Source organism: Capra hircus, chromosome 15 (assembly GCF_001704415.2).
Source record: "Capra hircus breed San Clemente chromosome 15, ASM170441v1, whole genome shotgun sequence".
In the NCBI taxonomy this organism is placed as follows: domain Eukaryota; kingdom Metazoa; phylum Chordata; class Mammalia; order Artiodactyla; family Bovidae; genus Capra; species Capra hircus.
In genome coordinates this window covers 29,158,556-29,183,623 of record NC_030822.1, presented here as the reverse complement: position 1 = coordinate 29,183,623, position 25,068 = coordinate 29,158,556, and the positions used below count along the sequence as shown (strand labels likewise).

General features: G+C 41.0%; 1 long non-coding RNA gene and 1 other non-coding gene across 2 annotated transcripts; one reads left to right on the top strand and one right to left on the bottom strand.

Moving 5' to 3' along the window:
* Positions 5,216 to 23,663, top strand: LOC108637662. Its single transcript, XR_001919217.1, has 3 exons — positions 5,216 to 5,365; positions 20,372 to 20,475; positions 23,410 to 23,663. It is a non-coding gene; the product is annotated as an uncharacterized LOC108637662 (long non-coding RNA).
* On the bottom strand, positions 13,407 to 13,479 carry TRNAG-CCC. The gene has a single exon. It is a non-coding gene; the product is annotated as a tRNA-Gly (tRNA).

The window sequence follows — 25,068 nt, the reverse complement described above, 5'->3', positions numbered from 1 at the left end:
AATGGAATGAAAACTGACCTTTTCCAGTCCTGTGGCTACTCCTGAGTTTTCCAACTTTGCTGGCATATTGAGTGTAGCAGTTTAACAGCATCATTGTTGAGGATTTGAAATAGCTCAACTGAATTCTATCACCTCCACTAGCTTTGTTTGTAGTGATGCTTCCTAAGGCCCACTTGACTTCACATTCCAGGATGTCTGGCTCTAGGTAAGTGATCACAGCATCGTGTTTATCTGGGTCATTAAGATCTTTTTTGTATAGTTCTTCTGTGCATTCTTGCCACCTTTTCTTAATATCTTCTGCTTCTGTTAGATCCATACCATTTCTGTCCTTTAGTGTCTAGGAATCTCCAGAGGAGGCTTGGGTCAACACTGGCCTGCTGCAGGATCAGGGGCACTGCATACAACAGTGCAAAACACAAGTCCTTTTGAAGGAGGTCAGGATTATCTTCATTACCCCTACCATAATTTGGCCTCAGGACAAACAATAGGAAAGGGACACAACCCCGCCCATCAACAGAAAATTGGATTAAAGATTTACTGAGCCCTTTAATGGCCTTTTTCATTATAGGGGACTGGAATGAAAAAGTAGGAAGTCAAGAAATACCTGGAGTAACAGGCAAATTTGGCCTTGGAATACAGAATGAAGCAGGGCAAAGGCTAATAGAATTTTGCCAAGAGAATGCACTGGTCATAGCAAATACCCTCTTCCAACAACACAAAAGAAGACACTACACCTGGGCATCACCAGATGGTCAATACCGATATCAGATTGATTATATTCTTTGCAGCCAAAGATGGAGAAGCTCTATACAGTCAGCAAAAACAAGACCGGGAGCTGTATGTGGCTCAGATCATGAATTCCTTATTGCCAAATTCAGACTTAAATTGAAGAAAGTAGGGGAAACCACTAGACCATTCATGTATGACCTAAATCAAATCCCTTATAATAATACAGTGGAAGTGAGAAATAAATTCAAGGGATTAGACCTTATAGACAGAGTGCCTGAAGAACTATCCATGGAGGTTCGTGATATTGTACAGGAGACAGGGAACAAGAGCATCCCCAAGAAAAATAAATGCAAAAAAGCAAAATAGCTGTCTAAGGAGGACTTACAAATAGCTGAGAAAAGAAGAGAAGCAAAGGAGTAAAGGAAAGATAAAAGCATCTGAATGCAGAGTTTCAAAGAATAGCAACGAGAGATAAGAAAGCCTTCCTCAGTGATGAGTGCAAAGAAATTAAGGAAAATAATAGAATAGGAAAGACTGGAGATCTCTTCAAGAAAATTAGAGATACCAAGGGAACAATTCATGCAAAGATGAGCACAATAAAGGACAGTAATTATATGGCTCTAACAGAAGCAGAAGAGAGTAAAAAGAGGTGGCAAGGATACACAGAAGAATTATAAAAAAAAATATATCTTCATGACCCAGATAAGCACGATGGCATGATCACTCGCCTAGAGCCAGACATCCTGTAATACAAGGTCAAGTGGGCCTTAGGAAGCATCACTATGAACAAAGCTAGTGGAGGTGATGGAATTCCAGTTGAGCTATTTCAATTCCTAAAAGATGATGCTGTGAAAGTTCTTCACTCAATATGCCAGAAAACTTGGAAAACTGAGCAGTGGCCACAGGACTGGAAAAGGTCAGTTTTCATTCCATTCCCAAAGAAAGGCAATGCCAAATAATGCTCATACCACCACACAATTGCACTCATCTCACACGCTAATAAAGTAATGCTCAAAAGTCTCCAAGTCAGACTTCAACAGTATGTGAATCGTGAACTTCCAGATGTTCAAGATGGATTTAGAAAAGGCAGAGGAACCAGAGATCAAATTGCCAACATGTGATGGATCATTGAAAGAGTTCCAGAAAAACATCTGTTTCTGTCTTATTGACTATGCCAAGGCCTTGACTGTGTGGATTGCAATAAACTGTGGAAAATTCTGAAAGAGATGGGAATACCAGACCACCTGACCTGCCTCCCTAGAAATCTGTAAGCAGGTCAGGAAGCAACAGTAAGAAAGGGGCATGGAACAACAGACTGGTTCCAAATTGGGAAAGGAGGACATCAAGGCTATAAATTGTCACCTGCTTATTTAACTTATATGCAGAGTACATCATGTGAAATGCTGGGCTGGATGAAGCACAAGCTGGAATCAAGATTGTTGGGAGAAATATCAATAGCCTCAAATATGCAGATGACACAATCTTTATGGCAGAAAATGAAGAACTAAAGAGCCTCTTGATCAAAGTGAAAGAGGAGAGTGAAAAGGTTGGCTTAAAGCTCAACATTCAGAAAACTAAGATCATGGCATCCAGTCCCATCACTTCATGGCAAATAGATGGGGAAACAATGGAAAAAGTGAGAGACTTCATTTTCTTGGGCTCCAAAATCACTGCAGATGGTGACTGCAGCCATGAAATTAAAAGACGCTTACTCCTTGGAAGAAAAGCTATGACCAACCTAGACAGTATATTAAAAAGCAGAGACATTGCTTTGCCGACAAAGGTCCATCTAGTCAAAGGTATGGTTTTTCGAGTAGTCATGTACGGGTGTGAGAGTTGGACTGTGAAGAAAGCTGAGTGCCGAAGAATTGATGGTTTTGAACTGTGGTATTGGAGAAGACTCTTGAGAGTCCCTTGGACTGCAAGGAGATCCAACCAGTCCATTCTGAAGGAGATCAGTCCTAAAGGAAATCAGTCTTGAATATTCATTGGAAGCACTGATGCTGAAGCTGAAACTCCAATACTATGGCCACCTCATGCAAACAGCTACCCCATTTGCAAAGACCCTGATGCTAGGAAAGATTGAAGGTGGGGGGAGAAGGGGATGACAGAGGATGAGATGGTTGGATGGCATCACCTACTCAACAGATACGAATTTGAGTAAAGTCCGGGAGTTGGTAATGGACAGGGAGGCCTGGCATGCTGCAGTCCAAGGGGTCACAAAGAGTTGGACACGATGGAGTGACTGAAATGAACTGAACTGATGTAACTTATTATGGATTTCCATAATATTTGATCGTAGTACATAAAATTCACAATGTGTATTTTTTAATCTAAAATATTGTTCCAAGGATTTTGTTGACAATTTCAGTTGCTACTGAAAAGTTTCTCTAAATGGATATTAATAAGGTAAAAAAAAGTTTAAACATGTGACTCAATAAAGTTTATCTAATTTTAAGCTTTATTGTCAATTAAACAAAATTATTTGAAAATGTTGATGACAATGCATAATTACTGATTCTTCTAAGTGAATGTAAGAAAAATTTTTATGAATTATGTCATCATCCCTGAGCTGTATATTTCTTTTTATTGAATATTACTGTCCATCAATAGGACACCATTAAATTCAGTCATCTTTGACTGTTTATCAACATTCAATCATTGCTCAAAAATCCATAGGTTTTGAGCGAAAGAATCCTGACATTTGATGTTCTGGAATAAGCTTACAATGATGATAGAAATTAGATGGATGATTGCCTGGAGTGGAATGCAGAGAAAATTGACTATAAATGGGCATATGGCAACTTTCTGGGGTAATGGGTATATTCTCTATTCACGAGTGATTGGGGGGGTTGCGTAATATATTTGTCAAAGCTCCTCAAACCATACCCTTAAAATGTATGCATTTTATTTTATGTAAAAAAATGCCTTGATATAGTTAAGAAGACTTTGTATCTTAATAAGTAACTGACTTAATGTGATCTATAACTTTGAAATATTTAGACTTACAGTATGTGAATCCCATTGTGTTTTTGGCCTGAACTCCAGGGATATTGCCTTGGTTTCCAGTGAGAGTACCTGGGCAGATGGTGATGCTGTTACTGAGATGAGGAAAGCACAGGAGGGTTAGGTTTGGTGGGGGCAGGGTTGCATACAACTGATACTGGCCACACCCATCACAAAAAACACTGCTGCTCCGAGCCACTTTGCTGTCCTAGCTGGCTGGACTTTCCTCAGGGACCCTCAGACCCTTCCACTCTCCAGCATCTAAAGAGTTAATACCCGGCACAGCGATGGCCTTCAAGATACTGATCCCAAACCTTGGGGACCTTTGGGGGCTTGTGCCCTAAATATTTTAGTAGCACTGCTCTTGGGATTGGGCAAGAAAGCATATAAATCAGAGTTCATTTTGGGAAATATAAAATTAGAGATGACTATAAGAGATCCAAGTGTAAAGGAGTTCACTGGTGGCCTAGTGGTTAATAATATGCCTTCCAATGTAGAGGACTTGGATTTGATTCCTGGTCGAAGAACTGGGATCCCACATGCCGCAGGGAACTAAACCCTTGTGCCACAACTAGAGAGACCATGGGCTACAACTAGGGGGAAGCCTGAGTGCTACAAGTAAGATCTGACGCCGCCAAAAAAAAAGATGTCCAAGTGGAAATATCAGCACAATATTATGCAAATGGATAGAAGTTGAGAACAGAGTTCTGGGCTGGAGATGGGAATTGTTGGCTCTCTGTTGCCAACAGACTTGAGTCCAAACTCCCTTGTGTTTATCATCCAGCTCTCACCTGTCTTCCCAGGTCCACCTCCCAGCCAGGACCCCTGCCACCGTGCTGTTTCCTGATCCCTCTGTGTTCTAGGACATTCTGTTCCTGGACCCCTGCTTGGAATACTCTAGCTCGTCTTCTCCACTGGCCACCCTCCTCCCCCTCATCCCTCAGGGCTCAGCTGACATGTCTCCTCCTCTGGAGGCCTTCTGCTCCTTGTCTACCCTCCATGGCCCTCCAGGTAGAGGAGAGCACACTGCCTTTTATACTTCTGTTTAGATCCCTGTCTTCTGTACCAGGAAGTCAGCTCCTCCAGGTCAGGGTGGGGTCTGGTGGCTCTCTGGGCTCAGGAGATGTGATGAAATCTTCTAGTAAATATTGAAGGAATGGATGGTAACACAGAGTCCCAGTTGTTGGCACCACAGCCGTACTCTCACTGTGAAACCTCTGCACATTGTTGAACCACACATTTAGACAAACAGAACTTGCTCTTCTTTAAAGAACAGGCTGTTTAAAGGCAAAGACCACTTTTTCCTCACACCTCACTCTCTCACAGTCTGAGTGAAGTCGCTCAGTCGTGTCTGACTCTTCGCGACCCCATGGACTGCAGCCTACCAGGCTCTTCCGCCCATGGGATTTTCCAGGTGAGAGTACTGGAGTTGCCATTTCCTTCTCCAGGGGATCTTTTCAACCCAGGGATCGAACCCAGGTCTCCTGCATTGTAGGCAGATGCCTTACTGTCTGAGCCACCAGGGAAGTCCCACAGACTGAGAAGGAGCCCACAAATGAAAAGAATGGAAGAGCCTGGTCATCTGAAATTGACTCTCAGCCTGGACTCTCAGGAGCTGAATGACCTTGGGGTAAGTTACCTAATCTCTTTGAGCCTCAGGTTTCTCAGATGTTAGGAATGGAGATATCAATACCTACCTCATAAGGTGGATGTGAGGACTGAATGAAATAGTTTATACAAAAGCATTCGGTGGTTACCAGAGGCTGGGAGCAGGGGCCCTGGTAATTATTATTAGTGGGTACAGAGGTTTAGTTTGGGATGATGGAAATGTTTTGGAAATGGATCATGGTGATGGTTGTGCCACCATGTAAATGCAATAATGCCACTGAACTGTATACTTTTAAAAAATGGTTAAAATGGTACATTTTATATTATATCTATAATAAAAATAAACAAATGATATCCTGAGTAAAAGAAGTCAGACACACACACAAAGCAGGTCCCTCGTACCTAGTAGATGACCTGTGTGTCTGAGTTTCTTTCTTCTCTGCTTATGGATTTCTCTGCACCTGGGTTCCGGGCCTTGGCCAAGAGGCAGGATGAAGGAGTGCAAAACCGGTGTCAGGGGAGGAAGTGATTAAATATTGAACGAGGATCTGGTAGTTGTGGGGTCAAAGCCAGGATGGCTCGTTGGGAGGGCATAAGGAGGCGGGCTGCCTCCCTGCCTGGAAGGAAGAGGATGTCCGGAGGTCAGGGATGACACTAGTGTTTGTGGCCATGGGAGAGAAGTGAGATAGCTAAATTAAGGAGGAAAGCTGGGTGGGAATCTCAGGATGTCCATACTGGCCTGTGTGGCAAAAATAAATGCTTTTCTAAGTAAATACATACATGAACAAAAGAGTACAGATTTTTTTTTTTTTTAAGTCTCCAAATCCACCTTCTTGCTCCACTTTACCAAGGACAAGGGCAGCATAATAAGCTGAGAAAGGAACAAAGAGATTTCTAGATTCTGGCTGCTATGGGGAAATTACAAATGAGGTCTGACGCTATCTTTGTTTCTTTTTCATTATGAAAAATACCTTGCCTGACATGGGCACCTTGCCACCATTGGGAGAACCGTGAGAATCCAATTTGTTCCCAAAACACTGTCACAGGAAGGTGAGGTCACAAGGAATCACAGTTTTTCCCCAGGGCAGCCCAAACCAAAAATAAGTGAATGAAAAAATGGGAAATAAATAATGTCCTCAGAAACACTGAAATAGGAATCAGAGCACATGGTTTCTGGCCTGATGCTTTCACATCCTAGCTGGCTACCTGGGCAAGTCATTTCCCCTTTCTGTACTTTAGCTTCTATCTTTAATATTCTATGAGTCTAGGATATACTTTAAAAAATTTTTTATTTTTTAAATTTATTTGATTGTGCTGGGATTTTTAGTTGTAGCATGTAGGATCTAGTTCCCTGTGCAGGGAAATATGGACCAGAAATGGATCAGACTGCTCTGAGCTTGCAGTCTAAGGGACAGAAAGGATGATGTGGCTGCAAGGCAAAAGGGTAAATAAACCATCATACCAGCAGGGGCTATGAGCCTGGGGACTGAGTATAGGCAGTGCGGTAGAGATGCAGAGTGGGCAAGTCTCACATAGCTTGCAGAGGCCAGGTAGGGCTTCCAGATGAAGAATCCACTTGAGGGACAAGTAGAAGGTCACCAGGCAGATAAAGGGGGAAACAGCAGAATAGCAAATGCAGAAGTGTATGACCCATCACAGGAGCCGAGTGTTCTGCATTATAGTTCTTCAGGAAAAGACATCCCAGAGTTTTGGAAATGATTAGGTCAGAGAGTCTCAAATCTGAGTCTGTGGACCCCCTTGAGCCCAATAGATGTATTCTTAGGAGCCTGAGATGTGTCTCTGAGATCTTCTCAATGTCGTATTTTATTTTGGCAATGATCCAGACAAGTTAATATAAATGTGTTCTGAATTGGCTGAAAGACCCCCACCTGCCTTGCCATTTTGGCATTCACTTTATATTTGTGGTCACTCTAGTACCCAGTCATGCTACGTGAATTGTAGCCTGGCCAGGAAAATAGGGAGGTGGACTTACTGTAAATGATGTTTCTGTGCAAAGTGAAAGTCACATGCGGTCTTGGTGTGCTGTCAAGATGAAGATTTTCCAGGAGTTTGACCAGGGAAGCATGGTGGTAGATGACATAGTAATACAGTATCATGGGTGCCAGGCTCAAAAGAACTGTGCCCCAGTCAGGTTTCAAACAGCAGTTTAATTTTAGCCAAACAACATCTTCAGTCACATTAAATTGAAGTGTATATTTGAATTTTGTAGGTTTTATAGTTTTATTTTCTACATATTTTTGTTTAGAGTTGTAGAAGAGCCATAAGCATAGGCATATAGACTGTGTTGTGCTTATAAATATGTAAGTGGTATTAAAATTAAAATAACTTAAGTCAACTTTGGGATGAGTCTGTGAGAATTTTAAACAGAGGCCCACCTATTCATTACTTGAATTTGAGAAACATTCTGTTAGCTCCTTAGTGTACATTCTCATCCACCTAAGGTCAGAATGACCTCCAAGAAGATGAACCAACAACCTATTATCGTATAGTTCCAAGAAAAGGTGCGCAGGGCCTCTAGGAGGCAACTGCATCTTCCAGGGTTAGGCACATCTGACATTGCCTTTATCGTTTTCTGCTGCCCTCAATACGTATACCTTCCGCTGCAGCCATGCTTCTGGGGTTGATACCTTGGTGGTGACTACTGAGTAATTTGGGTAAAGTCTTTAAGTTCTCCAAGCTTCAGGTCAGGCTAATAAAACCTTACCCCTCAGGGCTGTTGTGAGGATTAATTGAGCAGGTGCTTGGAATACAGTAACAGTTATTCTAATAGCTACCATTAATACTAAAAACATTTCCTACTTTATCTCATCTAATCTTGCCAACCAGTCTACATGGAGATTTTTTTTGTTTTTTTTGGCTGCCCTGGGTCTTAGCTGTGGCTTCTAGGATCTTCGATCTTCATTGCAAGATATGGGAAATTTAGTTGCAACATGTAGGATCTAGTTGTCTGACCAGAGATTGAACCCAGGCACTCTGCATTGGGAACATGGAGCTTTAGCCACTGGACCACCAGGGAAGTCCTTGCATAGACATAGTTTATCTCAATCTTATAGGTCAAGAAACAGGCTCACAGAGATGAAGGGAATTTGCTCAAACAGCAGAACTGGAGTTCATATTTAACTCTCAGACATGCAGATTGCCTTAGTTTATGACCATTGCCCCAAATACGCACACCCTGCCAACCCCACCTGTGTTAATCCTGCCTGCTGGTTGAAAAATTCTTACTGGAGTTAAATTCTCCTCCTGTGTGCTCATACCTTCAGCTTGGCCTCATGAATTGTAGAAATTTAATCTAGTTTTGTACTATACAGGGTCAGTTTACCCAGGACACACCCATTGAGGGTGGGAGATGGGGACAGATTATCCAGAGTCTGGGAACAATCAAACATTCTCTGGCTCCGAGCCCTGACCCAGTGAAGTCACCTAGACCCAGAGCCCCTTCCCAGAAAACCTTCACCACTCCTTTCCCTTGGCTGTGTTCCCAGGGGCTCACTTGGTGTTTGTTATACTGAATGGAATTGAATAGAGCTAGGAGACTTGGGCTCCAGTTCCTGACCTTGACTACAGTATCTAATCTGGGCAAATCATTTAAACTCTCACATTTTGTGTAATGAGGGTAGGGGTATGGGTGAGGGAAATGAGTGCTTGGGGAAGTCCTACCTGGCTTCAACATTCTATGATTTCTGAAGTTGTTTTGTTGGAGTATCAGCATAAGGCCTGTGGCCAGGTTAAGTTTTTTGGCATTTGCTGCAATAACATTTATTGTAGTATATCTTCGTGAATCATTGCAAGAAGGGGAAAAAATGAATACTGAAAACAAAACTTAGCATAGTCTTATTTGCCTTCCAGGGAATGAATGCCATATTCATTAGTAGAGAAAAGATTGTATATGTCTAGAAAAATACCACAACAGCCTTTGGGGATATAAAAGGTGAGTCTTTCTCCATGGTCAGGGAGTTAAGATCACACTTGCCTCCCTGCTAAAACACCAAAGAAGAATAGGGAGAGGGGAAATATATGAAATTTAAAGAGAGAAAAAGAGCCTACAGAGAGATGTAGCCAGTGGAAAAGAATCTTCTGATACAGATGGCTATTAAACCTTTGTGCTCAGTCACTCAGTCATGTCCAACTCTTTGCCACCCCATGGACTGTAAACCACCAGGCTCCTCTGTCCATGAAATTTTCCAGGCAAGAATACTGCAGTAGGTTGCCATTTCGTACTCCAAATAAACATTTGGGGAAGTGATATTTGACATTCAATTTCTTTCTTGTCTGTGATGTAATTGCTCCCCATCACCCGTAATTCTTTAGTAATAGCCATGTGTTAATACCATCTTGGGAGAAAAAAGGACAGGAAGGTGGGTGTTGGTGTCCAGCATGGGGCAAAGGGCATCAGGTATAGAACAGCAAGGACCAAAGGCAATGGTCAGAAGCAGGACACAGTAGAGCTGCTAAAACAGCCCAGTGCAACCGGGACTGATGGAGAAGAAGGTAAGACACCTTCCCAAACCCTTGGAGATGTGAAAGAGGGATCTTCCACAGTATATGGCATGAAGAATTGATTCATTTCATTTTTTATTCTTTAACATTTTATCAAGATGTAATTGACAAACGATAAACTACACTGGGCTTCCCAAGTGGTATTAGTGGTAAAGAACTTGCCTGCCAATGCAGGAGATGTAAGAGAGGCAGATTCCATCTCTGGGTGGGGAAGATCCTCTGGAGGAGGGCACAGCAACCCACTCCAGTATTCTTGCCTGGAGAATCCCATGGACAGAGGAGCCTTGTGGGCTACGGTCCATAGGGTCGCATAGAGTCTAGCAAAACTGAAGAAACTTAGCACCCACTCATGGAAACTACACATACTTTAAGTTTATAATTTGATAAGTTTGACGTATGACATATGTGTTTTGAGATCATCATCATAATGAACATTTCCATCACCTCCCCAAATTTCCTCATGCCACATGGCAATCCCTTCCTCTGACACCTTTATGCTTTCCTGGGCAATTCTTAGTCTGCTCTCTGAAACTATAGATTAGTTTGCATTTTCAATGTCTATTTATTCCTGACTGAACCTCGGCAGTTTGTGCCTTCAAGGAAATTGTCCGCTTCATTCAAGCTGTCAAATATATTGATACAAAGTTATTCATAATATTCTTTTACTGTCCTTTCAATAACTGTCGAATCTGTAAGGATGTCACAGGTCTCGTTCTTGATAATTTTGTCATCTTTCTTTTTCCTCATCGGTGTATCTAGAGGTTTATTGATTTTATTGATCTCAAAGAACTTTCTTTTGATTTTGTTCACCTCTGTTTCTCTCTTTTTGATGTCATTGATTTCTGCTTTTAATTTTTTTCACTTCCTTTGGGTTTAATTTGCCTTTCCTTTTCTTGGTTTTAGATGGAAAAGGACATAATTCTTTTGAGACCTCTCTTTTTCTTATGTATATATATATACACACACATAATATATATATTACATACATTATGTATATTAAATATATGTACCCAATGCTGTACAGTTCTCCCTAAGTACTGCTTTAGTGCTTTACTGCTACCCTGCAAATCTTGATATTTTGTATTTTCATTTCCTTTCAGTTCAAAATAATTTCTAATTTCTCTTTTGACATCTCTTTTGATCCATGTGTTATATAGAAGCATATTATTTGGTTTTCAAATACTTGGGAGATTTTTCCAGAGATCTTTCTATTATTGACTTGCAGTTTAATTGTACTGCATTCAGACAGCATGCTTTGTGTGATCTCAGTATAGTTTTAAGTTTATTGAGACTTGTTTGACAATCCCAAACGCAATCAGTCCTAGGAAATGTTCCATATGAACTTGAACTGAATGGATATTCTGTTATTTGGGATGGAGTATACTATACATATCAATTAAGTATTTAATATTATTGTTTAAATCTATATTCTTTGATCCTCTTCTGCCTATTCTCTTTTTCAGTTATTTAGAGAGGGAAAGTGAAATCTAATTACAATTGTGGATTTGTTTTTACAGGCATATCAGTTTTTGTTTCATATTTTAAAACTTTTTTATTATGTTGCCTTAATTAAGTTTAGGATTGTTATGTCCTCTAGATCAGGGGTGCCCAATGTATCTAATGCCTGATGATCTGAGATGGAGTTGATGTAATAATAATAGAAATAAAGTGTACAATAAATGTAATGTGCTTGAATCATCCTGAAACCATCCCCTCCCCTCCGCCTCCTCTGACCATGGAAAAGTTGTCTTCCACAAAACCAGTCCCTGGCACCAAAAAGGCTGGGGACTACTGCTCTAGATGAACTAATGCCTTTATCATTATGAAATGATCCTCTTTGGTACTTATATTAGTCTTTGCTCCAAGTATTCTACTTACTTATCTGTATAGAGTATCTGGGCTTCCCTGGTAGCTCAACTAGTAAAGACTCCACCTGAAATTCAGGAGACCCTGGTTCAATTCCTGGGTCAGGAAGATCCCCTGGAGAAGGGATAGGCTACCCATTCCAGTATTCTTGGGCTTCCCTGGTGGCTCAGACAACAAAGAATTAGCCTGCAATGCGAGAGACCTGGGTTTGAGCCTTGGGTTGGAAAGATCCCCTGGAGGAGCGCATGGCAACCCACTCCAGTATGCTTGCCTGGAGAATCCCCATGGACAGAGGAGCCTGGCAGGCTACAGTCCATAGGGTTGCATAGAGTTGAACACGACTGAGCGACTAAGCACCGCACAGCACAGCAAGTAGAGTATCTATCTGTATTCTTTTCCTTTTGCACATCTTCTTTGCTCTTCTTCTGCCTTCTTTTGGTCTAATTACATTTTAAAAAATAATTCCGTTTTATCTCCTTTGTTAGCTAATAGGCTTTAACTGTTTTGTATCTTAATGATTGCTTTAGTGTTTAGACTATAAATCTTTAGATTTTTTACAGTCAATATTTTACCATTTCACATATAGTCTGTGTGAGATAATAGAAGCTATATGTTGGTCTCTGCCCCTAGTTCCTGATACAGAACTCCTAGAATCTTTGTAACTTCCTAAGTGATAAGAACACTAGGGTCATCTCTTGTTCTAATTTTGGTCTTTGACCACCTTTCCTGACACAGAGTTTGTGAAACTCCTGTAATTTCCTGGGTGATGGGAGTGCCTTTTGTTCCAATGAGGTGACTCTGGTTGGACTCCTGGATGAGGGCTGGTCGCCAGAAAGACCAAGCCATAATTGGAAGCTTGGAATTTTCAGCTCCATCCTCTTGAAAAGAGGAAAGGGCTGAAAACAGAGTTGATGATCAATCATGCCTTTGTGATGAAGCCTTCACAAACTCACAAGTGTGGGGTCCAGAGAACTTCCAGGTATGTTCTGGGAGAATGGTGCACCCAGAGAGGGCATAGACCTCCGTGCCCCTTCCCATCTGCCTCACCCTGTGCATTGTCTCCATCTTGGTGTTCTCCTGTTTCCTTTACCATCTGCTTCAATAAAATGTTCAATGTAAGTCAGTGTTTCCCTGAGTTCTGTGAGCAGCTCTAGCAAATTAACTGAACCTTCTCAAGGAACCCTCTGATTTATAGCCAGCTGGTCAGAAGCCCAGGTGATGATCTGGATTTTTGATTGGCATCTGAAGTGTGTGTGAGGGGCAAGGAGCAGTCCTGTGGGACTCTCTTGGTGTTTGAGAATTGCTTGTTGATGTGGTGGAAAGCCTCTGCACATTTAGTGACCAGAAGTGGTCTGTGTGAATAGTCAAGGAAACACACAGAAGAGAAACACTGCAAGGAAGAACTAGGTTTTCTCCGACACAGAAGACACACCAAGGTTTTTCTAGTACAATATAGGAATTGTAAAATAGTGTATTTTCATTTCGTTTCTCCTGCCCTTTGTGCAATTGTTCTCATGCATTTTATTTTTACATATGTTATAAACTCTACATTACTTTGTTCTTTTTGTTAAATGGTTAAGTTTCTTTAATATTTATTTTTATTCTATTTATTTATTTGGTTGCCCTGGGTCTTAGCTGTGGCATGGAGGATCTTTAGTTGAGGCATGTGGGTCTAGTTCCCTGACCAGGGATGGAACCTGGACCCCCTGCATTGGGAGTGCAGAGTCTTAGCCACTAGACCACCAGGGAGGTCCCTATTTTCTTTTAAAGAGATACAAATAATGATAACTCATATATTTTCCCATGCAGATACCCTTTCTTGTGCTTTTCATTCCTTTGTGTGAGATTCATGTTTTCATCAGGTATTTCCTTCCTGCTAAAAAAACTCCTTTCGCATTTCTTTCAGTGTTTGTCACCTGGTGATGAATTCTTGCAGTTTTCCTATGTCTGAAAACTTCTTTATTTTGATTTTTTCTAAATGGTGTTCTCACTGGATATGGAATGCTATGTTCACATTTTTTTTTCAGTACTTTGAAGATCTTACTGCACTATAGTCTCACTTGAATTGTTTCCAATAAGAAAACTGTTGTAACCCTTATCTTTACTCTTTTGAATGTAACTTGCCTTTTCCTCTAGCTGCTTTCAGTATTTTCTCTTTATCACTGATTGTGAACAATTAAACTGCGATGTGCCTTGTTTTCTGCATGTCTCTTCAGCTTGACATTCACTGAGTATTGTGTTCCAAATCTGAAGAAAATTCAGCAGTTATTTTTTCAAATATTTTTTCCTGTCTTCCTCGTTGTTCTGTTCTTTGGGGACTCCAATTACATGTATGTTAGACCGAAGTTGTCCCACAGCTAACTCATGTTCTTTTTACTATTCTTAACTCACTTTTATCTCTATTTCATTTGTATAGTTAATATTTCCACGCCTTTAAGTTCACTAATGTTTTCTTCTGCTATATTGAATCTATTGTTAATTCCATCCAGTGTATTTATCATCAGTGACATTTGAGGTTTTTACCTCTAAAGGTTATATTTGTGTCTTTTTATGTCTTCCATGCCTTTACTTTCTGAACATATGGAATACAGTTATAACAACTGTTTTAATGTTCTGCTCTATTAATTCAGACATCTGAGTCAGTTCTGGGTCCATTTCAATGGGTTGATATTCTTCTCATTGAAAGTGACATTTTCCTGCCTCCTTATGGCACTACTGAGCCAAGACCTTCCTGATTGCTCCACCCAATGTCACATTAAATATGTTTTCCTAGTCTGGCTGGGGAGAAGGCAATGGCACCCCACTCCAGTACTCTTGCCTGGAAAATCCCATGGATGGAGGAGCCTGGTGGGCTGCAGTCCATGGGGTCGCTGAGAGTTGGACATGACTCAGTGACTTCACTTTCACTTTTCACTTTCATGCATTGAAGAAGGAAATGGCAACCCACTCCAGTGTTCTTGCCTGGAGAATCCCAGGAACAGGGGAGCCTGATGGGCTGCCATCTATGGGGTCGCACAGAGTCGGACACGACTGAAGCGACTTAGCAGCAGCAGCAGTCTGGCTGGTGGGAAGAGACACTATTGTTGGGCAGTACTGGGCATTGTCACCTCTAGTCTGTTATGGTGGTTCCTTCCCTGGTCTTGGTTGTTTCCCTGGTAGTAATGATTCAGTGTGCTGGTCGTTACTCAGCTGAAAGACACAAGTAAGAAAATCGACAGATATCTGGAGTTCTTGCCTCTCGGTATAGTGCCTTTTGAACTCTAGCCATTCTTCTGTCTTGAAAATTTGAAAAACCACTATGTTATAATCGATGAGTATATTAATAAGAATATTAACATTTATTGAACAGTTACAGTTTCTGAATGAAGAAACCGATCCTAGGAAAGTTAAGTAATTTATCGAAGATCATTAAAATAGAAGTAATCTGTCTCTCGGAGAAGGCAATGGCACCCCCCTCCAGTACTCTTGCCTGGAAAATCCCATGGACGGAGGAGCCTGGTAGGCTGCAGTCCATGGGGTCGCTAAGAATCAGAAATGACTGAGGGACTTCACTTTGACTTTTCACTTTCATGCATTGGAGAAGGAAATGGCAACCCACTCCAGTGTTCTTGCCTGGAGAGTCCCAGGGACGCGGGAGCCTGGTGGGCTGCCATCTATGGGGTCACACAGAGTCGGACACAACTGAAGCGACTTAGCAGCAGCAGCAGCAATCTGTCTCTAGCACTCACATATTAAACCATCAAACTATACTGCCTTACCATATATTTTATGTGTTATTATTTCCTTATTTTTATGATGAGTTGCTATTAAATCTATAATGTGGTTTATAACCAGTGGCAATTTAGAACAGAGAAAATTTAATAATTAAAAAAACTGAGGACAGAGAATAAGAGAATGTGAGGTCATATGAATCACCTGATAACAGTAAGTATTGCTAACATTTATCAAGCACTTTTTGCAGGCTAGACAATTGGCTGAATGCTCTCCATACATTACCTATTTCATTCTCACACTCTATTCAGCAAATAATCTCCGTTTTACAGATGAGGAAACCAAGTATGAGAAAGATTTAAGTTAAGTAGCTGTATACAATCCCACAGTAAGATCGCAGAGCTAGGCTGTAATATACATTTAGGCCTGTCTGACTGCTAAACCCATGCTTTTTACCACTCTGTTAAATTGCCTGTTTTTGGAGAACATGGAATGACTATAGATAGATAGATAGATAATGCAGGATCCCTGCCCGCTCAGAGTTTAATTTTTATTTTTTAAAGTTTATTTATTTGTTTTTGCCTGAGCTGGGTCTCCATTGCTGTTCTTGGGCTTTCTCTAGTTGCCGCAGTGGAGGCTACTCTTCACTGAGGTGTGTGGGCTTCTCGCTGCGGTGGCGTCTCTTGTTGCAGAGTGGGGACTCTAGGGCACAGGGCTTCACTAGTTGCTCACACAGGCTCAGTAGTTGCAGCATGAGGACTTAGTGCCCCACAGCATGTGTAATTTTCCCGAACCGCAGCTCGAACTTGTGTCTTCTGTATTGTCAGGCAGATTCTTAACCACTGGACCACGAGGGAAGGCCCCTCTCAGAGTTTAAAGTTTAACAGAGAAGGTAGGCATGAAAAAAGTTGCATTCTACTACATTATACATTCTTTTAGTCAGGACCTTCTTGATTGCAAGTGACAGAATTCCAATTTGATCTAGCATAGCAAAAAGGGGAAAAAATTTCCTAGGTAATCATGATGAGCAGAGCAAGAAATCAGGCACGCCCTTCAGACGGCTGAACCCAGAGTGTGGAATCTCCCCAGAATTCTCTCACTCTGTGACCCTTGTCTATTTCTTACCCCCTCCTTCAATAGTTTGTTATTAAAAATTCAATATATAGAAAAGTTGAAAAATTTGTACATATATATATTACCACTTAAATTTTACAGTGGTTAACATTTGCTGTATTTAATTTATCACATATCTGTCCATCCATTTCTGTTTATTTTGCATTTAGGACTTCTTTTCTCAGATTAGCCTCTGCCTTGATGGCTTGAATCCCCATCTCATAATTTACAGTTTTAATTCTGTAGTTCCAGTTCAAAAACTCCTATGGCCAGACTCAGATTCATCTAACTTCGGTTGTACACCTGCCCCCTGGACAGCGAAGGTATAGTGTAATAGGCAGCTCCCATAAGGACTACATGGTGGGTATGGAGGAGGGTCAAGAAACAGAGGCAAACAGACAAAGCAATAGAGATGTGATGAGTGCAGTGACTCAGGGAAGAGCAGGGGACTGTGGGGATGCAAAGAGAGGCACCGAATCCAGCTGAGATCGTCAAACCGTGGCTTTTTTCTCTTTTTCTTTTTAACATTTGTTTATTTGGCTGAGCTGGGTCTTAGTTGCAGCACCCGGAAACTTTTAGTGGCAGGATGTGGGATCTAGTTACTTCCCTGACCAGAGATCGAACCCAGGATCCTTGCATTAGAAGCATGGAGTTTTAGCCACTGGACCATCAGGGAAGTCTGAAAACATGTCTTCTTTCAAAGGAGGTGATTCCTGAAATGAGCCTTAAAGGACATGGGAAGATGAGCACTGGGAAAAGGCTAGATGCTAAAGAGATCATGGAATGCAAAGTGCAAAGTAGTGAGAGAGTTTGGGGAAATATAAACTAAGAAAAGAAAAATAAAATGATTGCACAGGTGTGCCCCAGTGTTGAAATACTTTATGGTGCTGGAAAAGTGAACTTGCTCTCAAAGCTATGGTGTGCATGTTAGTAGATTGAAATTAGCCATTGCAGGAGGATTTATACCATTGAAATCAGCAATGGCTTTCTGTTTTTCTTAGACTGGTTACACATTTACCAGCACCACTGATCCCAGGCTATAAAAACCTGAAGATGATTATTATTAAATCTTCTGATGTCCTCTGGTGTAGGCTAAAGTATTTCTATTATAAAAGTTTCTCCTGAAGATTCTGTTCCTGGCCTTGAATTCTCTCTCTTTGATGTTCTATTCACTCATTCACATCATGAGCCTGCCTACATGGTCCTGTGCTTGTGCTGGTTGCTGCAGATAAGTGGGTAGTTGCTGACACCACCAAGAAATCATGGCCCCAGCTGTTAAATACCCCCAGAGGCCTAGGGCCAGTGCCATTATTCTTGTCTGGACTTCACAGAGAATTTTATCAGGAACTAAAGCAGACAGACTGTTATCAGGATAGAAAGATTTCTTAGCTTGTGGGATTAAAAAAAATAATAATCTGATAACATTGATGGAATCCGAGCTGGCTCCAGGGTACCTCCTGTCTAGATTCCACAGGTGATTACAACAGAGGTTGGCTAACTTTCCTGAGTCCACATGTAACTACTCTCCTATTCAAAATGTTCTTTCCCTGCTGTGGTAGATTTAGACTATCTTCACTATCAACAATTATTTATTGAAGTACTCACTGAACTATGCTAATGACACTTCCTGCCCTTACAGAGTCAGGACCCATTTAAAGATAGATGAAGAAAAATAAAAACAAATATAATTAAGAATAGTACTTGGAGACTCACAAGAGGGAAAGGAAGCATTGTGTGCCTCTATTCTGTGTGTTGTGTTTTTTTTTTCTTAATGTTGTTTTAGCTTTTAATGTCATTTTCAAAAAGTGTGCATATTGCTTTATACAGTTGCTTTTAAAATCAGTTAATAGAATAAAAGAGAAGAAATAAGGTATTTGTTCATCTTTTATAATTATAAAGATAACATAATTACCCTTACCAGCCTCTGTTTTTTCGTGTGGATTTGAATTACCATCTTGGGTGAGTTGCTTTCAGCCTGAAGAATTCCTTTAGCATTTCCTTCAAAGTGGGTCTGCTAGCAAAAAAAAAAAAAATTGTCTTAGATTTTATTGATCTGGGAGTGTTTTTTTCACCTTCATTTTTGAAAGCTTTGCTGGATGCAATTTTTTACTTTCAGCACTTTGAATATATCTTCCCACTGTCTTCTGGCTTCCACTATTTCTTACAAGGAATCAATTGTTAATTTTACTGGGGCTTTCTTGTACAAGTTGCTTGTGTTTTCTGCTTTCAAAATTTTCTTGTCTTTCAGCATTTTTTCTATAATACATTGAGTGTGCATCTCTTTGTTTTTATCCTACTTGAACTTCATTAAACTACTTGTATGTGTTGTTGTTTTTGTTTAGTTGCTAAGTTGTGTCCAACTCTTTTGTGATACCCTTGGACTGTAGCCCACCAGGCTTCTCTGTCCATGGGATTTCCCAGACGAGACTGAAGTGGGTTGCCGCTTCCTTTTCCAGGGCATCTTCCCAACCCAGGGATTGAACTCACATCTCGTGCTTGGTAGGTGTGGATGTGTGTATCAGTGGTTTTCATCAAATTTGGGATGTTTCCAGCCAGGTATCTTCAAATATTTTTTCTGCTTCTTTCTCTCTTTCCTCTTATCTGGTATTTCTTTTACACATATGTTGGTGTCCTTAATAGCGTCTCATAAGGTCTGTTCATTTTTCCTTATTCTTCTTTCTCTCTGTTCTTTAATTTGCATAATCTCTATCAATTTATCTTTAAGTTTACTGATTCTTCTGCCAATTCCAATCTACTGTTGAGCCACTCTATTGAATTTTTAATTTTACTTATTTCTAATTCTTAACTCCAGAATTTCCATTTGGTTCCTTTTTAATAATTTCTATCTCTTGGTTAACATTTTCAATTTGATGAGACATTGTCAGTTTATCTGCCTTTGCTTTAAACATGTTTCTTTGAGTTCTTTGAACTTTGAATGCTGACCATTGAATGTATGAAACATAATGGCTGCTTTGGAATCTTTGTTCAATCTGACATCAATATCTCCTCATAGGCAGTCTCTGTTGCCTGCTTTTAAAACAAAACAGTGTATGGGCCACACTTGCTTGTTTCTTTGTATGTCTCGTAATTTTTGTTGAAAACTGGACATTTTAGGTAATATATTGCAGCCACTTTGGATCCTAATTCCCTTCTCTCCTCTCTGAGGCTTTTGTTGATGTTTGCTTATTCATTCACTTAAGGGTTTGGCTGCACTAATTTAGTGAAGTCTGTTTCCTCCATAATGTGAAGCCTCTGATGTCACTTCTCAGATGACACAGCCTTCAATGTGTGCTGCGCCACTCTGGGTTAACAGTGGTTTTATCAGGGCTCTCTGTCTTTTTCCCTTGATTTCTCTGTTAAGCTGTCTTCCTCATTGATATCACACCAAGATGTTTGGTTCCATTAATTGCTGGCTGATTGATCTACTCTCTTCATCAATGCCCTGGGGAATAAATTGCCCTGTAACCTAATTTAATGTTATAGATGTGCTGCCCCAGATCTCACTTCAAGGAGGATTGGTTGCCCCCAAATGCTAGGAGTGCTGCTCTAAGACAGCTTCTGTCAGTTTACTCAGGTTTTGCCTCAGCTTTCTAGAGATTTATTTTACCCAAGGTCTTGTCTTGCAGGGGCACCTGATTCTCAATGAAAGAGTGAAACAGAGGTATAAAGTTTTGGGCACTTTGGCCCACCCTGGGGCAATTCTTATGGATTAGAAATGTTCCAGAGATCCCATGGTTGGCTGAAGCTTTGTCAGACCTGCATGGCATCTAAGCTTTTCCCTCTGCCCAGTTTTTCTTCCTTTCCCTCCTTTCCACAGATATGGATCCTGAATAAATTTTCTGCAGGCCTTCCTTCTGCAGATATCACCATCAGCACCTGGAGGACTAACCTGTGGAAACTGGCAGTCCAAAAAAGCAGGTGGTAAGATGAGATTTTAAAACTGGATCACTAACCACCTCGTTGGCAATGAGAATCGCATCACTGGCAATGGGTGGGGCAGGAAAGGCAGTGGTTCAGTTCTTATTGGTGACCAATTAGGGTGATATGCCCATGGAGGGGAATGCGCTAGACTAACTGGTGAGATGTCTTCATTTTTTTTCTTTATGCACTCATCATGCAGCATGTGGGATCTTGATTCCCTGACCGGAGATGGAACCTGAATGCTCTGTGTTGGAAGGTGAAGTCTTAACCACTGGACCACTGGGGAAGTCCTCAGTATCATGTCATAAGCATTTGAGAAATACAGGAGAAATAGTAACTACAAGGATAACGGGATTGAGTGACTATTGGAAAAAATCCATGCATATTCTAGAAAAAAATAAAGAAAAAAAAAAGCTGCAGGTGACTAACAAGCAATGAAAGCCAAGTGTGAAAGCTGACAAGGAGGTTCTCATTTCCTGCAGGAGGAGGGCAGAGAAGGCTGAAGACCTGTGCGGGGTCTTAATAGAGTACACAAGTCCCAGAGGAGGTAAATGACTAACCAAGGCAGGTTATATCAAGATTAATGGTACTCTGACACTTAGGACAGGATATCTGGGTGTATTTTGATCTTCCAGACTCCTCTAAATCCTCTGAGCATGCAGCAGGACCCCTCTTCTTCTTTTAAGAGGTAGCATACCCTTCTTACTTGAAAGTAAAGCAGAGAACTCAGACCCTTAAGAAAAAAGTGTGCCTTCTCAGGTACTGTCCCCACCTATACCCTTAGCTACTAGGCCTTAGTCCCTGGGGGCTCAGATCATCAAGAATCTGGCTGCAATGCAAAGGATCCAGGTTTGATTCTGGATCTGGAAGACCCCCTGGAGGAGGGCTTGGCAACCCACTCCAGTATTCTTGCCTGGAGAATTCCATGGACAAAGGAGCCTGGCGGGCTTCATTCCACGGGATTTCTAAGAGTCGGAAGCGACTGAGCGACTAACACTTTCACGCTAGGCCTACACTGGGGGTAAAGTCATAGCAAATCCAGCTGGAGATGTGCTGAGCCTATTAAAGGAAGAAAAGGATTATTCACCAAAGGAACTGCAAAGGAACTACAGGGCCTAGCCATCATGTATTAGCATGAGCCACACGTACATGAGTCTGGATTCTGAGGAGGCTTGATCTAGGGAACCAAAACCTAAGACCAGACAGAGGAGAGTTTGATTTAGTAGATAAGCACACTTCCTCTAAGGATGGTTCCTAGAAGCTTAGGAAAATTGATAGCTCTTACTAAGTAAAAGTAAAAATGTCACAAGTAGGGACTTTCCTGGTGGTCCAGTGGGTAAGACTCCATGCTTCTACTGCAGGTGGCACAGGTTTGATCCCACATGGGATCTTAGTCGCTGACCAGGGATCAAAAATTAAAAAAAAAATTTTTTAAGTCACAAGTGCCAATGCAGTTGGTGGAAGAAAGAATGAAAAGGTTCCAGGAAGCAGATAGCCTCTGGAAGGCCAGAAGATTCACAGATAACTATGCTCCAGAGGAACTTTACACCATTTACCAAGGCTAAAATGAATGCGCTGCTAAGAGGGGCGCCACAATGACTGAAAAATTCAGTGGTGGCTCTCCTCCGAACACTAGGACTAGTGGTAGGAGAAGCTGTTACGGAACTAGGCACAGTGAACAGAAATGAACATGTTAAACCACAAAAATAATAGGAACCAGGTGGCAGTACCTAACCACTAGATTATAGAGGTGACTCGAAACCAGGTGGGTACAATTTAAGATCTTTGAAAGAGTCATTGAAAGGTCTGGCCCCAGTTAAAATTTGACCATCCTGAGCCACTTAGACCAGACGCATTGAATGAAGAAGCGGCTAAGTCCCCGAAGGGAAAAACACTGTAACATTCTGGCAGGTACACACAGTAGTGATTTTCCTCGCAGTCCTACCCCTACTGTGAAAAGGAGAACACCAAAATATTTTGGAGAGAGTTGATTATAGGGTCCAAGTTGACATTTATACCCAGAGATCCAAAGCATTGTCATGGCTCCTCTCTGAGAATGGAGACCCAATAATAGCTGGTTCTTTTTTCTGTGGGTCTACTAGGCTTGCCGCCATACTCAATGATAATTTTTCCCATTATTCAAGTGTGTGACTGAAGCTGACATATTTGGTAGCTGATACAACCTTACATTGAGTCTTTGGCCTGTGTGATAAGAGCTGTCATAGAAGGAAGGACCAAATAGAAGTCTCTGAAACTACCTCCTATCCAGTCAAAAATCAGAAACAATATCATACCCTAGGCAGGAGGCTGGAGATTAGTGACAGTTTTAAAGATCTAAGTGATGCAAGGGAGATGGTCCACATCATATTCCATTTAATTCATCAGAAATAATGTAATCCTGGAGGATAACAGTAGGCTTCATAAATTTAACCAAGTAGTACCTTCATTTATAGCTACTAAATAGTATGCTAGATAGATCCTAGAGGATGATAGCACACCATAGCAAACTCAACCAAGTAGTAGTTGCAATTATGAATGAGCAAGTTGTGATTTCTTTGTTGGGACAGACTAACAGGGCCTCAGGTACCTGATATGCAGCTGCTGACTAGCAAAATGATTTTTTTTTCTATTTCAATCAGAGAAGAATATCAGAAACAGTTCATATTCACATGAACAGGGCACAAAATACATTTACAGTTCTGCTCCTGGTCTATGTTAATCCTCTCCTCTTGGGACTTCCCTCGTGGTCCAGTGGCTAAGATTCTGCACTCCCAAGGCAGGGTGCCCAGGTTCGATCCCTGATCAGGGAACTAAGATCCCACATGCCACAAGTAAGAGCCTGCATGCCACAACTAAAGATTCCACACGCTGCAACGAAGACCCAGTACAACCAAATAAATATATATAAAAAAGAAACCTCCCTTCTCTTCACAGGTGTTCACCCTAAAAAATATCCAGCACACTAGACTCCATCTGAGCATCTGCTTCTGAAGAACCCAACCAGCAACAGCAAGAATTACAGAAGCATTAGTTCTCTTCTGTCCCATAATTCTGATGTCTTCATGTGAGCAGGACCAGCTCTAAATGCCATGGTTCAGCAGAGAGTTCAGTACCCTACTAGTTCGTATGGTTAAATCTCAGTGGGGTTATATTAATTTCTTATTGCTGCTGTGAAAAACTACCACAAACTTAATGGCTTATTATAATAAAATGATTATTTTATTTATATATAATTATATAATTTACATATATAATTATTTTAAAATATCAGAATTTATTCATTCATAGTTCTGGAGTCTAAAAGCCCCAAATCATTTTAACTGGGCCAAAATCAAGGTGTCGGTGCAGGGTCATGCCTCCCTCCATTCCTTGCCTCTTCTAGCTTCTGGTGGCTATCAAAGCTTGCCTACAGCCACATCACTCCAGTCTCTGTCTCCATAGTCATATTGCCTCCTCCTCAACTGTGAGTCATCAGATCTTCTTTCTCCTTCTAAGAAGGTGTTGTGTGATTGCATTTAGGCCCCACCCTAATAATCCAAGATAATCTTCCTGTAACAAGGTCTTTACATATTTGTGCAAAGGCCATGTTTCCACATAAGGTAACACAGTTTTCAAAGATTAGGACCTGATATCTTCAGAAGCAGATGTTCTTGTGAGAGATTTTAATTGTGGATGATAGGAGATGGGATACGGTCAGATATTGTTCAATTCAGCCCTGTCCATTTAGTAGAGAGGACAGATGACTGTAAGCCAATGTTTTACACCCTGGAAAGGTTTCAGATAGGAGCTGAGCTAAACTGTGTAGATCCTGGAGGATGACAGAAGATGAGAAATATTCAAACAAGCCATGAAAAGGGCCTTTAGGCTGGGCCAGTGGCATAAGTAAAGAAAAGCAGAACAAGTACAGAATTGGAACGGGGAGATTAAGCCACTCTTTCAGTCTGATCACCCAACTGATATATTACAAAATTTTATTTTGTAGATCAGTTTTCATTTTAAAATTTTTCTTTATTGCCTCTACCATGATTAATGTCTTTTTGAGCCAGTTATCAAGTTTGCTCGCCCTGTTAGTAGCCAGAGGGTTTTTCTCCCTCTTTTTAAATAAATGAGCTAGATGTGAAAGATCACAGCATTCAGTAGCATCACTTCATGGCAAATAGGAAGGGGAAAAGTAGAAGCAGTGACAGATTTTATTTTCTTGGGCTCCAAAATCGCTGCAAGTGATGACTACAGCCGTGAAATTAAAAGATGCTTGCTTCTTGGAAGAAAAGCTACGACCAACCTAGACAGCGTATTAAAAAGTAGAGACATCAATTTGCCGAGAAATGTCCATATTATCAAAGCTATGGTTTTTCCAGTAGTCATGTATGGATGTGAGAGTTGGACCATAAAGAAGGTTGAACAAAAATTGATGTTTTCAAATCGTGGTGCTAGAGAAGACTCTTGAGATTCCCTTGGAGTACAAGGAGATAAAACCAGCCAATAATGAAGGAAACCAACCCTGAATATTTATTGAAAAGACTGTTGCTGAAGTTGAAGCTCCAATACCTTGACTACCTGATGCAAAGAGATGACTCACTGGAAAAGACCTTG